The sequence below is a fragment of the Malaclemys terrapin genome, chromosome 8, assembly GCF_027887155.1.
Source record: "Malaclemys terrapin pileata isolate rMalTer1 chromosome 8, rMalTer1.hap1, whole genome shotgun sequence".
NCBI classification, from domain to species: domain Eukaryota; kingdom Metazoa; phylum Chordata; order Testudines; family Emydidae; genus Malaclemys; species Malaclemys terrapin.
The window spans coordinates 100157802-100171001 of record NC_071512.1 but is presented as its reverse complement, the minus strand read 5'-3'; the positions used below and the strand labels follow the sequence as shown (position 1 = coordinate 100171001).

Below are 13200 nucleotides of genomic sequence, written 5' to 3'. Positions count from 1 at the left end.
ATAATAAAATGCAAACATGAGATTCACAAAGATCCATGCTATATTAACATGATATTGCCATGGTAGACAGTTTTCTCAGTCTCATAAGAAAGATTTAAAACACCATCAGTTACCATGGTACCATTGTTCTTCCCAGCTTTATGTTTCAACACAAATCAAATAGATTAGAGGTAATACTGATCTGGGCTTTCAGCTCTGCAAACACATTCAGCTTTTTCCATGGAAAGCCCTTCAATATGAGCACACCTTATAGATTTCGATATCCACAGACAATCACACATTTGCATTCCAAAGCTAACATGGTTTCCACAACAGAAATTAATTTATTTCTAATGTTTAGGGCTGCTGATTAATCACAGTTAACTCATGTGATTAACTCAAAAAAATTAATCACGATTAATCGCAGTTTTAATCGCACTGTTAAGCAATAGAATATCAACTAAAATTTATTAAATATTTGTGGATGTTTTTCTACATTTTCAAATATATTGATTTCAATTACAACACAGAATACAAAGTGTACAGTGCTCACTTGATTTTTTTTATTACAAGTATTTGCACTGTAAAAAAAGATAGTATTTTTCAATTCATCTCATACAAGTACTGTAGTGCACTCTCTTTATCATGAAAGTGCAACTTACAAATGTAGATTTTTTTTTATACATAACTACACTCAAAAACAAAATAATGTAAAACTTTAGAGCTTACAAGTCCACTCAGTCCTACTTCTTGTTCAGCCAATCGCAAAGACAAAAAAGTTTGTTTACATTTACGGGACATAACGCTGCCTGCTTATTATTTACAATGTCACCTTCACTTTTGTAGCTGGAATTGCAAGGTACTTACATGCCAGATATGCTAAACATCTGTATACCCCTTCATGCTTCAGCTACCAATCCAAAGGACATGCTTCCATGCTGATGACACTTGTTAAAAAAATAATGCGTTAATTAAAGTTGTGACTGAACTCTTTGGGGGAGAATTGTATGCCTCCTGCTCTGCGTTTTACTCGCATTCTGCCATATATTTCATGTTATAGCAGTCTCGGATGATGACCCAGCATGTTGTTTGTTTTAAAAACACTTTCACTGCAGATTGGACAAAACACAAAGAAGGTACCAATGTGAGATTTCTAAAAATAGCTATAGACCCAAGGTTTAAGAATCTGAAGTGCCTTCCAAAATCTGAGAGGGACAAGGTATGGAGCATGCTTTCAGAAGTCTTAAAAGAGCAACACTCCGAACCACCAAAAAAGAAAATCAACCTTCTGCTGGTGGCATCTGACTCAGATGATGAAAATGAACATGCATCGGTCCACACTGCTTTGGATTGTTATCGAGCAGAACCCATCATCATCAGCATGGATGCATGTCCTCTGGAATGGTGGCTGAAGCATGAAGGGACATATGAATCTTTAGGGCATTTGGCACGTAAATGTCTTGTGACACTGGCTACAAGAGTGTCATGTGAACGCCTGTTCTCACTTTCATGTGACATTGTAAACAAGAAGCGGGCAGCATTATCTCCTGCAAGTGTAAACAAACGTCTTTATCTGAGCGATTGGCTGAACAAGAAATAGGGCTGAGTGGACTTGTAGGCTTTAAAGTTTTACATTGTTTTATTTTTGAATGCAGGTATTATTTTTTGTTTGTTTTTTTACATAATTCTACATTTGTAAATTCAACTTTCATGATAAAGAGATTGCACTACTGTACTCGCAATGGGGGAATTGTAAAAAACAAAAGAAATATTTTTCAATACAAATATTTGAAATAAAAAATATAAACTGAGCACTGTATACTTTGTATTCTATGTTGTAATTTAAATCAATATATTTGAAAATGTAGAAAACATACACAAATATTTAAATAAATGGTATTCTATTATTGTTTAACAGCGCGATTAATCGCAATTAATTTTTTTTAAATCGCTTGACAGCCCTATTAATTTTATCTACCCACATTTTCTCAGGCTCACTTTAGATAAATCTGAAGTACATGGCTCAGAGTCTGATCTCAGTTACGTGGGTGTAAAATCTGGAGTTCCTCTGAATTTACACCAGCATGGCTGGTAGGAGAATCTGGCCTACTATCTGTTCATGTGCTGAACAAAGGCAGAAAACTGCCAGCTATTAGGGAAGTCCTTGTCATCCAGGTAAACTGCACAAGAGGGACAGTATGAATCATAGAATATCAGAGTTGGAAGGGACCTCAGAAGGTCATCTAGTCCAAGCCCCTGCTCAAAGCAGGACCAATCCCCAGACAGATTTTTACCCCAGTTCCCTAAATGGCCCCCTCAAAGATTGAACTCAACCCTGGGTTTAGCAGGCCAATGCTCAAACCACTGAGCTATCCCTCCCTTTTGAAGAGAGTGAGGAAGAAAGGATATAATAAGGCACAAGCGCTGGTCCTGTTGAAAGCAATAATAAAACTCCCATTTACTTCAATCTGATTGGGAGTGCTTTCAGTTCTTAATTGAAGGGACAGAAGCACTGAAACTTTAACAGCAAAAGTCTTTCTCCCAACTGCTTGAGCTCTTTTAAAAACAGTCTAAATACAATTCACCTCCCATCTCAGTTAATCAGGTTTCACTTTCTGGCTACTTGTGATGTCATAAAACTATTTGCATTCTAGTTGTCCACAGTGTCTTACAACAGACAAGCCCTGAATTTCTAATGTAAAGAACGAGGAGGGGGGGGAAGCAAGGTGAAATATTTTTATAAACACGTTTAGACCTTCTTTACAGCTCCTAAAGAATCATAAAAGGGCAGAAGCACAATACTTCTTTTGGCTTTGCAGGTCACATTAAATGAAGGAACTGCATATAAATCAAAGCAATACCAGGATGCCAGTTGCTACCCACATCTATTGAAATATAGATTTTTCTGAGTCACATCAGGTCATAAATGTTTACTGAAGTGAATGCCACTTAATTCATCATTAGTGTCTGTATTTGCATGCTCAGATGCATGCATGACCATAGATGTACTAGTATGAGATTTACTTTTCCAATATCAGTTCTACAATTTGCCCCCTGGAAGGATCAAGGATCTGTGACCAGCTACATTCAGAAAAAGAAGCAACTGTGCTTTATGACACGAGCATATTCAATATCCCGTTAATTATCACCAAACCTAATCTTGACCATAACTGTCCTCATACCAGTAAGGAAGTATTATGTGTCAATAGGGAACATCCAACAAAACCAGAAAAGTCTGTCCCACTTGTGCTAGGCGAATGTGGGAAGTTAAGTTTGTCTGCTGAGAGGGTCTAACATTCCATGATCTGTAATGCTCTCTCCCACATTTGAATGCCACCTCCTAAATGGGTCAAACTCTCCTCTATGCTCACTGTTCCTGCACTGGGGTATGGAAACTCCATGAGTTCCAATTCAGTTTCTTGGTAGTTGTGTTCTATCCAGGGGTGTAGTTCTCCCTTTTGTACAAGAGGCTGGGGTTTCCATTACCTAAATTCATAGACAATCAGTATACTAGCAAGGGGCATCCACTCAGCTGCCTGGACCCAGTGGCCCCTGCATAGCATGGTTCCTGCAAAAGCTGTGCTGCCAGGAGCTCCCTCAACCATGGAAAGTAGCTACCGTAATATGTACTGCCTGCCCTCAAGGTGTGAGAGAGGAGAACCTGGGGGAGACTTACAACCCCTCTGCACTGCTACCTTCCAGTCACGTCCCCTTCCTGTGGCACAGAGTTAGAAGCCCACAGAACTCACATAGAGGGATTTCCACTGAGGGGAAGGAGAAGCAAGCCATGGAAGCAGAACTCGCTTCTTCTTGCCCTTTACCAATACCAAACTAGATATATGGCAGGCTCTTCTCTGCTTACATATCACTAATGTATCTAGATCACATGAGAGGATAAGATAACCCTGTCTACATTAGAGTATAAACAGTGTTATCCAGAAAGATCCTTAAACATGGCTCTCGCTAGCAGAGTGTTTAATAGGCTTTGCCTGTGGCCAGCACAGAGATGAATTGTGTTATAAGCTAACTTTACAAAATCCTGCTAGAGACTTGGGGTTGGGAACTTGGTGTTGTAAAGAGATAACCTCAGCATCAATTGATTCAGCTGAGATCCTGTTTAGAATACAGCACACGTACTTGCACCACTAGCGTACACAGGAAAACTATTGAAGGTCAATAGGTGGGACTCTGTAGGTAAGGTAAAAGTCAGATTGGCCTAGCTAATCATGCTTGCAGTTATTCATTTTTATCCAGATATATAGGTTGATCACAATTGTCTTGACCCTTTATTGTATACCTTTGCCATGGAAACTTAATGCTTCCATCTAAGACAACTCATGCATAATCCTACTTCCTGTCTATGGAGGAGTCCATAATGGTGCTTCTTTACTAGTTTCATTTTCACTTGCTCACCTAAGGGCATGTCTTCACTAGCAACATTAAAACGCTGCCGTGGCAGCACTTTAATGAGGCTTGTGTAGTTGCGGCATAGCACTGGGAGAGCGCTCTCCCAGTGCTCTAAAAAAACCCACCTCCACGAGGGGCGTAGCTCCCAGCACTGGTGCACTGTCTACACTGCCACATTACAGCACTGAAACTTGCAGCACTCAGGGGAGTGTTTTTCCACACCCCTGAGCGAGAAAGTTGCAGCGCGGTAAAGTGCCAGCATAGACAAGCCCTTAGTCACACAGGCAGCGCTGTTGCCTGTATGTAAAACACTATTCAGAGATTCTTGTAAAAAAGCCCACTTTTTTCTTCTCCTCCTGTAATAACTGTCTTTAGTGACTGTTTCTATGAGATAAGTGATTGACATCAGTTGGTATTAATGATTCTGTGCTGCTTTATTAGCTAAAGCACTCATATAAATTAGGTTTTACCTCCTTGCAGTAATGGTTGTATTTTACTTTTAAGTCCAAACATTAGCTAGGTCTTTTATATGGTAACTATTCCATTTTCTATTAGCTAATAATTTATTTACTGTCTATTAAAAGTATATTTGATTTTGTTGGTGTTTTAATTTGTATTGCAGTGCCACATCCTGTCTTTTGTCGCACTTTGGTGCTAGGAGCTGCGTTTCTCAGGCATTACTGGCTGAAATATTTTGACAGAGCATATGCCACGTATTTTGTCTTCGTCACTAAGTCAGTGCTCCTGAAAACATTTAAGCACATGCTTAACTATAAGCAGGTGAGTAGCCCCAGTGAAGCCAAAGGGACTACTCATGTATTTAAAGCTGAGCATATGTTTAAGTATTTGCAAGTTTGGGACCTAAGACTTGAAGACATGCAGAAAGCGGCTATATTGAGTCAGAAGATATGAATGTAACCCCAGCCCTAAGGTGTGGCTTAAGCATCCCCATGTTGCTTGCTGCATGGAGAGGCTTCTCCGCTCTGGGTTCTTTATCTTGGCACCTGGTGCTGCCCCCACAGAGGGACCCCTCCTAGTGCCTGGAACACAAGAGATGCCTTCCTTAGGTAAATGTTTACCATCACATATTATACTAAAGTAAAAAGTTACTTAAAGAGAGAAATACAAATGGCACTTCAAAAGAATGTATCCCAATGAGGTAAACCTGGAGACCTAGAGCCGGGAGAAAAAAAGGGATTTCAAACCTCAAGTACGCATGAGCTTTTAGGTCTGTGTTCACTGCCGTAAGGCATTATCTGGTGGATGCAATATGGAATGAAACTAGAAGGTGGGAAGGGAGAAGTTGAGTTCTTTGACTCCATTTTTCTCCTCCTTTTGATCTCTATGCAAACTTCTTTCATGTAGACAGCTACAACAGGGAAAGAGATTTTTTAATGGATACATGAAAGGGAAACCTGGTTTGAAGGTCAGTGAATGATGTCAGATGAAAGGATCAATATTTCTGGTTTGTAATATTTCCACATGGATTTCTGCCCACCCTCTCATAAAAAAAAAAACAACCCAAGTCAGATGCTGTAAAAGAATCCAATAAAATATGTTGTGTCATAACAAATATAAGTCAGTTTCCTAAGGTAAAGAAATATATTTACAGATAGATTTTTATTTGTACTGGTTCAGAGTTGCATGCTATCGAATTACATGTGGTATAATGTGTGTCCTACAGTTCATCTAGGATTAACCAATAAATTTAAAAGTAGTCAATACACATTTTATTGTAATTTTCATGCATGTCACACTACCCCGCTGTAAAAGCTATGCCATTAACTAGGAGGCCCTTTAATACATGATGGATTGTTTCTCATTATCATAGTCTCATCCTAGTAATCAAAACCGATCAAGTCAATCCAAATCCCCATTTGTTGGCTAAAGCATATACCAAAACAGGATTACATTTCTATAGAAAGCCTGCTTATCTTGTACATCCAGCAGCAATGCTGAGCAAATTTCTTTCAACAAAGAACATTCATGTATGAGGGGATACAAAAAGAGATGAGATAGTCAAAGTGAAGGGCTAGGTAAATGATCTTTGCAACAGCAGTCTGAATGGATACGAGTAGGGAAGGCTACATTTGTCAAGGCCAGAGAGACAGATGATGCAATAACTGAGATGATGAAAGTCTAGACGAGAGTCAGCTGCGTGGATAGATACAAAAGGCCACATTTTAGAGATGTTATGCGGAAAGAATTGGAAAGATTAAGACATAGCCTGAACGGGGGTGGCCTAGAAAGAGGTCTATGTCAAAGAGGATACCCAGGTATGGGCCTGAGTGACCCTCAGAATGGTGGTTGTCCACAGGGATTGAGAAAGAAGGGAACAGAGCTGGTTTGAGGGGGAAGATTAAAAATTCTGTTTTATCCCTGTTGAGCATGAGCTGATGGCTAGATATCCATGCTAATGTCAGAGAGACAGGCTCAGATTTTATTATGGACAGGAGATAGGTCTAGAACAAAGAGGTAGAACTGTGAGTCATTAGCACAGAGATGGTGGTTGAATTTGTGTTTGCAGATGAGATTACTCAGAAATAAGGTACAGAGGGGGAAGGGATGGGGACCAAGGACAGAGCTAGCAGAACCATGTGATAGCATATATAGACTCTCCACAGAAGACACAGTAACTCCTCACTTAACGTCCTCCCGTTTAACGTTGTTTCAAATTTACGTCGCTGCTCCATTAGGGAACATGCTCGTTTAAAGTTGTGCGATGCTCCCTTATAACGTCGTTTGGCTGACTTTCCAAGGGAGCATTGCACAAGTTCCTCTTCTCCGCCTCCTCCCCCTCCCTTCCTCCAGCACTTCCCCTGCTGCCAAACAGCTGTTTGTCAGCACTTAGGACTTTCTGGGAGGGAGGGAGGGAGCGAGCAAGTGAGTGAGTGGGGAAGCTGTCCCGCCCTTCCCCCCGACAGGCAGGGCCACCCGGAACGCAGGGGCTTTAGGGGCTGCAGGGCCCTGGGCTAAGGGGGCCCCGGGGCCCTGGCCTGCAGCTCTAAAGCCCCTTTCAGAATGTGGCCCTGCGAGCACGGGCCGGAGGACTCAGGAGGAGCAGGGGCAGCTTCGCAGCCAGCGGCCGGAGAGAAGCATTGCTACACTCAGTGTTGCAACATTGTATTTAGACTCTTAAGTGCCTAAATCCCTTCTGACAATGAAATTTAGAGTCCTAAATCAGTTAGACATTGCAATACCTAAATGCCTTTAAAAATCTGGGCCAGTCCTTGCCTGCCTAACACAGTATTTCTGGGGAGGAATCCAGAGGAGAAGCCAGGCCTGGATCCAACTACCAGCCCCCAATGACAAAGGGGGGCAGAGACTGCCAAAGGCCCAGCTTTGGGGTGGTAGTTCTAATATCAGACTACTGGACTTAATTTTTGTCTCTGTTTTGACTTCCCTTTTTTTCCCCCGATGATGAAGGGAGAGGGAATTATCGGGCTAGTGATTACATGCCCATCAGAAGGCCCTTAGGACTGAGACCCCATACTACCTCGAAAGGGGAGAGACTCAGATGACCGAGTCAGAAGGCTGGAGCCATAAAGAGAGGCTAAGTACTATAGGTCATGCTTCCGAACTGATACAAAAAGGGAAACTGAGGCAAGGCTGCTGTTATCAAATGCTTAGCCAGGAGGTGGGCATTGAAAGGTGAGAGGCTCAACCACAACCCTCCCTCCCCACAGAAAGCTGCAGGGATGGACAAGGAGTATCCTCCGAAGGACATGCTGAGGGAGGGATTAGAGAAGTAGGAGGAGAACCAGGAGGACAGAATCATGGAAGTCAAGGGAGGACAAGATTTCAAGAAGAAAAGATGGCAAGCTGTGTCAAAGGATGAAGATGGAGACAGAAAGAGAAGGAAAGACAGTAGTAGGGGAACTACTGAGCTAGAACAAATACATTGTCCTTGCCGCAAAGAGCTTTTTATAGATGAAAAGACTTGTTGAGCCATCTATTACACCCTCTTGCCAATGCAGACGATTACATACAATAGACATTCATAACAAAACACCAGAAAACCTAACAAGATGTTTGCCAAACATCATTCTGCTTGTATGTTACATCTCTTTCCCCCCCCCCCCCACTTTTTTCTGTCGTGCCTCTTCTGATTGTAAACTCCTGGGGTAGAGATTGTATTGCTCTGTATTGCCTAGCACACTGGGGCCAAATTCTCAGTTGGCTCTTAGGAACTATCGTAATAATAAATAAAAATGAATGTATACGCAACATCCTGAATCAGATTCTGATCATCAGTATAAAATTGAGAGTAAATCCATTGATTTCAGTGAAGTTAATGAAGTACACTAGTGTAAATCCTGACATCAGAAACTGACCTTTAATGGATAACTTGTGCTTCGGCTTGGGACAGACTATTTCAACGTTCAGGTAAAATCTGCATTAAGAACCATACTGTTTATTTTTGGTCAGCTATAAACATTTACAAATAGCAATATTGTGAAGCTTTTCCTATTACTTCTGTAGGAAGATAAATTCCATTACCTTTTCAAATCAAGATGGGTATGTCAACTGCATACATTTTGATTTCAAAAGCAGTATTAACTACTTTCTAAAAATTAATGCATCATTTCCAAATAATGCTTAAGGCACATTGACGTTCATGACTTCTTGCCATACCTATTCAAAATCCAATTTTCTCCAATGTACAATCAAGAAAAATTTCTACATAAATTCAGAGTCTTCAGTTGATTAAACGAAGTGCTCTGCAATGCCAGTTTGAAGGATGCTCTGTACAAAATGCTGCAAAAGGAGATTTTAAAAACTGAGTTCTATGGTGAGTCGATCTGAAAATAGAAAATATGCTTTCATTCATTTTTAGTCACTTCCAAGTGGGTTTGATTGAATCTGCTGACAGCAAATTTCAGCACTGGATATGAAAGCAGAAGACTATCTAGTAATTAAGATGAACTTGTCTCTTAAAGCTTCAGTTGAGGCTACTGCTGTCATTTATGAAAAACAGAGTCACTGTTCCACCAACAGTATTAGCATAAGTAACTTACATTTCCTGCCCCTAGAAGCGGTCAGCCATGACTTCCATATTATTTCAACCTTTAATTTACATCAGCCCCATTCACAACCTTTTGAGAATCCATTCTCCAGTCTCTACTTAATTTGACCGCCAAAGAACACTTAGATGGCTCACTAAAATCTGTGGTAGAGGCTCAAGATGACAGATGTGTGGAAAAAAACCCAAGGGGAAAAAAAAAAGATTACTTTACATTTAATATAGTAAAAGAACAAAGAAAAGTCAAATAAAATGTCACTAGTCAGATCCTATTTTTAGGAAATGCTGTGCAATAAAATAGAGAAACACTATTTTCTGTTCCATTCATTACTGGGAGTGAATGGTCCGCTATAAAAAATCATGTTAAAAGGACGCGGTTTTGTAACAGCCCATCTGTAAGTGGAAAATGTTTTCTTGGGACCACTGGACTGTACATACAGACCATTATATAACTAAGCTAAGAGCACTGTTTACGTAAGATTAATACATCTCATTTAAGAAAAAGCCTCTTCTGGAACAGAAGTCACTGCTGGAAATAACACTTAATTACAAATTCTTGCAAGGTATGAATTTAAAGTGCTAGCTGCATTGTGTAGAAGTGTGCACCTTGGAAATATCAGCTGAAGGGGGTAAGCAGAAGATATCACACAAGCAAATCCCTGCCATCCACTCTCCCTCAAACAAGGGTAGCACATCACAGAATGGCAGTGGATCAGGGGATGACTCCCTTCACCTCAGCCCCTCTGGAGACCCTCTGAGCACAAACACGCTACTCAGGCTGTGTGCGCTGTAGTCCAGGATTGGACCTAAGAAATTAAAAATCTGGCTTCCAGCTTAGAGGGGTCTGGGAACAGTGCAGAGACAATATGTTTGGTCATTCCCTTAGGAGGAGGAAGGGCATGTCATCCTCTAGCAACTCCTGAAAGCAACTCAAGGAACTACACTGACCCTCAGCCAAAGGGAAGATAGTTAATTAGATGCAGTACTGTCCAGGTTTCCCGTGTAAGGCTTCATGAATAAGGCTAAGATTTTTGTCAGGGATATTTTTAGTAAAAGTCAGGGACAGGTCACAGGCAATAAAGAAAAATTCACAGAAGCCATGACCTGTCCCTCACTTTTACTAAAAATATCCCTGACAAAATGGGAAGGGACTGGGCAGCTGTGGGGTGGCTGGGAGCTCTGGGGCCCCCACCAGCCATGGGGACTCAGAGCTCCAGGGTCCTCCTGCCCCCAGTGGTGGAGGAGAGCTCCAAGGGTCCCCCTGCCCTCTCCCCAGCAGCGGGGAGCTGTGGGATCCCCCCACCGCCACCACAATGGCAAGCTGCAGGGGTCCCCTTAATTCCCCCTGTGGTGGAGGGGAGCTGTCAGGGTCCCCCTGGCTCTGGAGTCTGGGAGCTGAAGAGTACCACCTCGCCTGTGGCTGGGAGCTGTGGGGTACCCCCTGCCTGCGGCAGCTGGGAGCTATGGGGTACCCCCGCTGCCCATGGCAGCTTGGAGCTTGGGGGCCCGCTGCCTCAGGCGGTGCGGGGGACCCTGCAGCTCTCAGCCACTGGGGCTGAAGTCACGGAGGTCTTTGGAAGTTACGGATTCCATGACTTCCACGACCTCCATGACAAAATCGTAGCCTTATTCATGAGCCATGGAAGTAAGAGGTACGCTGGGTTTCCCAGGATCACTATGGGCATTTCAACATCCACCACTGGAATCTTCTGGTCTGGAAAGAAAGCCCCTGCTTGCAGCTTTCTGTACAGCCCAGTGTTCCTGAAAATACATGCACCATGCACCTTCCCGGACCACCCCATGTTGACGTCAATGAAATGTCCCTGGTGATCCACAAGCGCCTGCAGTACCATAGAGAAGTACCCTTTCTATTGATGTACTCTGTCGCGAGATGGTCCGCGGACAAAATAGGGATATGCGTGCCATCTATCACCCCGCCGCACCTAGGGAATCCCATTGCCGCAAAGTCATCCACTATTTCAGACACATTGCCAAGTCACAGTCCTTCGTAGCAGGAGGCAATTAATGGCCCTGCATACTTGTGTTAACGCAGCCCCAGTGGTGGACTTCCTGACTCCAAACTGATTTTTCTCTCTCCTAGTTCTCTCTTGTCTGAGTTCTCTGCTCTGTTTATATAGTCTTCTCCTGACCCTTTCACACCTGCGGTCATTAATTATTAATTTGCCATATCACCATCAGCTGGGGACAAGCTAGTAGGTCACAAGTCAGGCTGAGCCTGGCTCGCCTAAAAGTGCCAGCCAATCTGTGACACCCCAAAATAAATTAAAAAAAATTCTCTCATATTTGTGGTTTGTCTTTTGATTTTTTATTCCCCCTGCGCACCCCCAGCGTGTGGGTGGGTCACAGTTACAGTGCTGACGACTCTCTCAGGTTTATGCAGTACAGCGTGTTTGGCCCCCCACTGCAGAATCTCTCACAGGAGAGCCCCACTAAGATCAAACAACAAAGATTTGTACAAAAATGCTGCCTGACAGGGCAGAGTTTGCAGCTCCTCCCCAACCCCCACAATTCTAATCAATTCTGTGCCCCGCCCAACTAACATCTGCCCTTCCCCGAGCCCAGCAATTAATTGTGCAGCCCTCTACATCAGTTCTGCCTCCCCAGCCTCACATCTGCCCCATGCCCTTCAGGACACCTCTGCTCCTCCTCTAGCTGCAGGATTCTTCATTCCCCCTCCCTCCCTCTCCAGGCCTTGTGCTGCAGGGATGGGGAAGAGAAGGGGCAGGAGCAGACAGCAGACTGATCCATTATTTACCGTGGGAGAGGAGGGAGCAGAACTGCTCTGGACTCTTTCTGCTCCTTCCTCCGCACCCTCCACACCTGTGAGAATGGTGTCCTCCCTCTCCTATCCATAGATTCCTCTCTAGTGTTTTGCCTGCTTCCCACACAGCAGCCCTGATTGGCTACTCTTTCCCAGGAGGCAGGGAAGTGGGGAAGGAAGCCAATCAGAGGAATTTTGTCCTCTGGCAGAGCTGAAATTCTCCTAAAGGTTGTAGCTCCTTGCATCATCCAGAAACACGATCTTGGCCCCTGCTGGAACCAAGATCATGTTATTTGTGATGAAATCACAAGAGTTGGCAACACTGCTGACTGGTGCAAGTCTCGGGAAGTTATAAGCTACACCAAGCAGGGTCTTACAATGGGAAGATTTAGACAACCTTAACTACAGCCGTGTCTAGTGCTCCATAGAGATCATCCAGAACTTCATACTTTAAAGTGTTGTCAGTTATGGTTAGCAAAAATGTAAGGAAGAAAAACAAGAATCAAAAGTAACAGAAGAGGAGTAATTTAAGTTTGAAAGTCACTGCTGTAAGATATTCTTTCTATGAGAACCAGAAAGTACAAGGGAAGGTTCACCCATTATGCTCATTTAAGCCTGAAGTCAGCAAAATACATGTTTAACTTTAAGCATGTGTTTAAATCACATTGAATTCACTGGAACTTAAGCGCTTAGGTTGTTGTACAATCTGAGCCATTCTTCCTTCTTTGAAAACAGTAACAGGGACAGTAACCTGAGCTACACAAATCCCTCAAGTGTTAAGACACTATCAAATGATACTGCTATGATAATCAAAAATTTAATAAATGAGATCTTAAATTAACATCTTGGGAATTACACCATTAAAAAAAATGAGCTCCAATGAGTCGTGACTCTGAATAAATTGCTGAGTGTCTGCTTTTGAGACTATTTTGAAAAAATACTTTACTTATTAGACAGATTTTAGAAGAATATGCATGACCCATCTGCAATATGAGGGCAATTAAATATT

General features: G+C 42.5%; 1 protein-coding gene across 2 annotated transcripts in view; it reads right to left on the bottom strand.

Moving 5' to 3' along the window:
• The window catches only part of RAB3B (RAB3B, member RAS oncogene family), a 135605-nt gene that overhangs the window by 78966 nt on the left and 43439 nt on the right, over positions 1-13200 (bottom strand). The window lies entirely within an intron of this gene.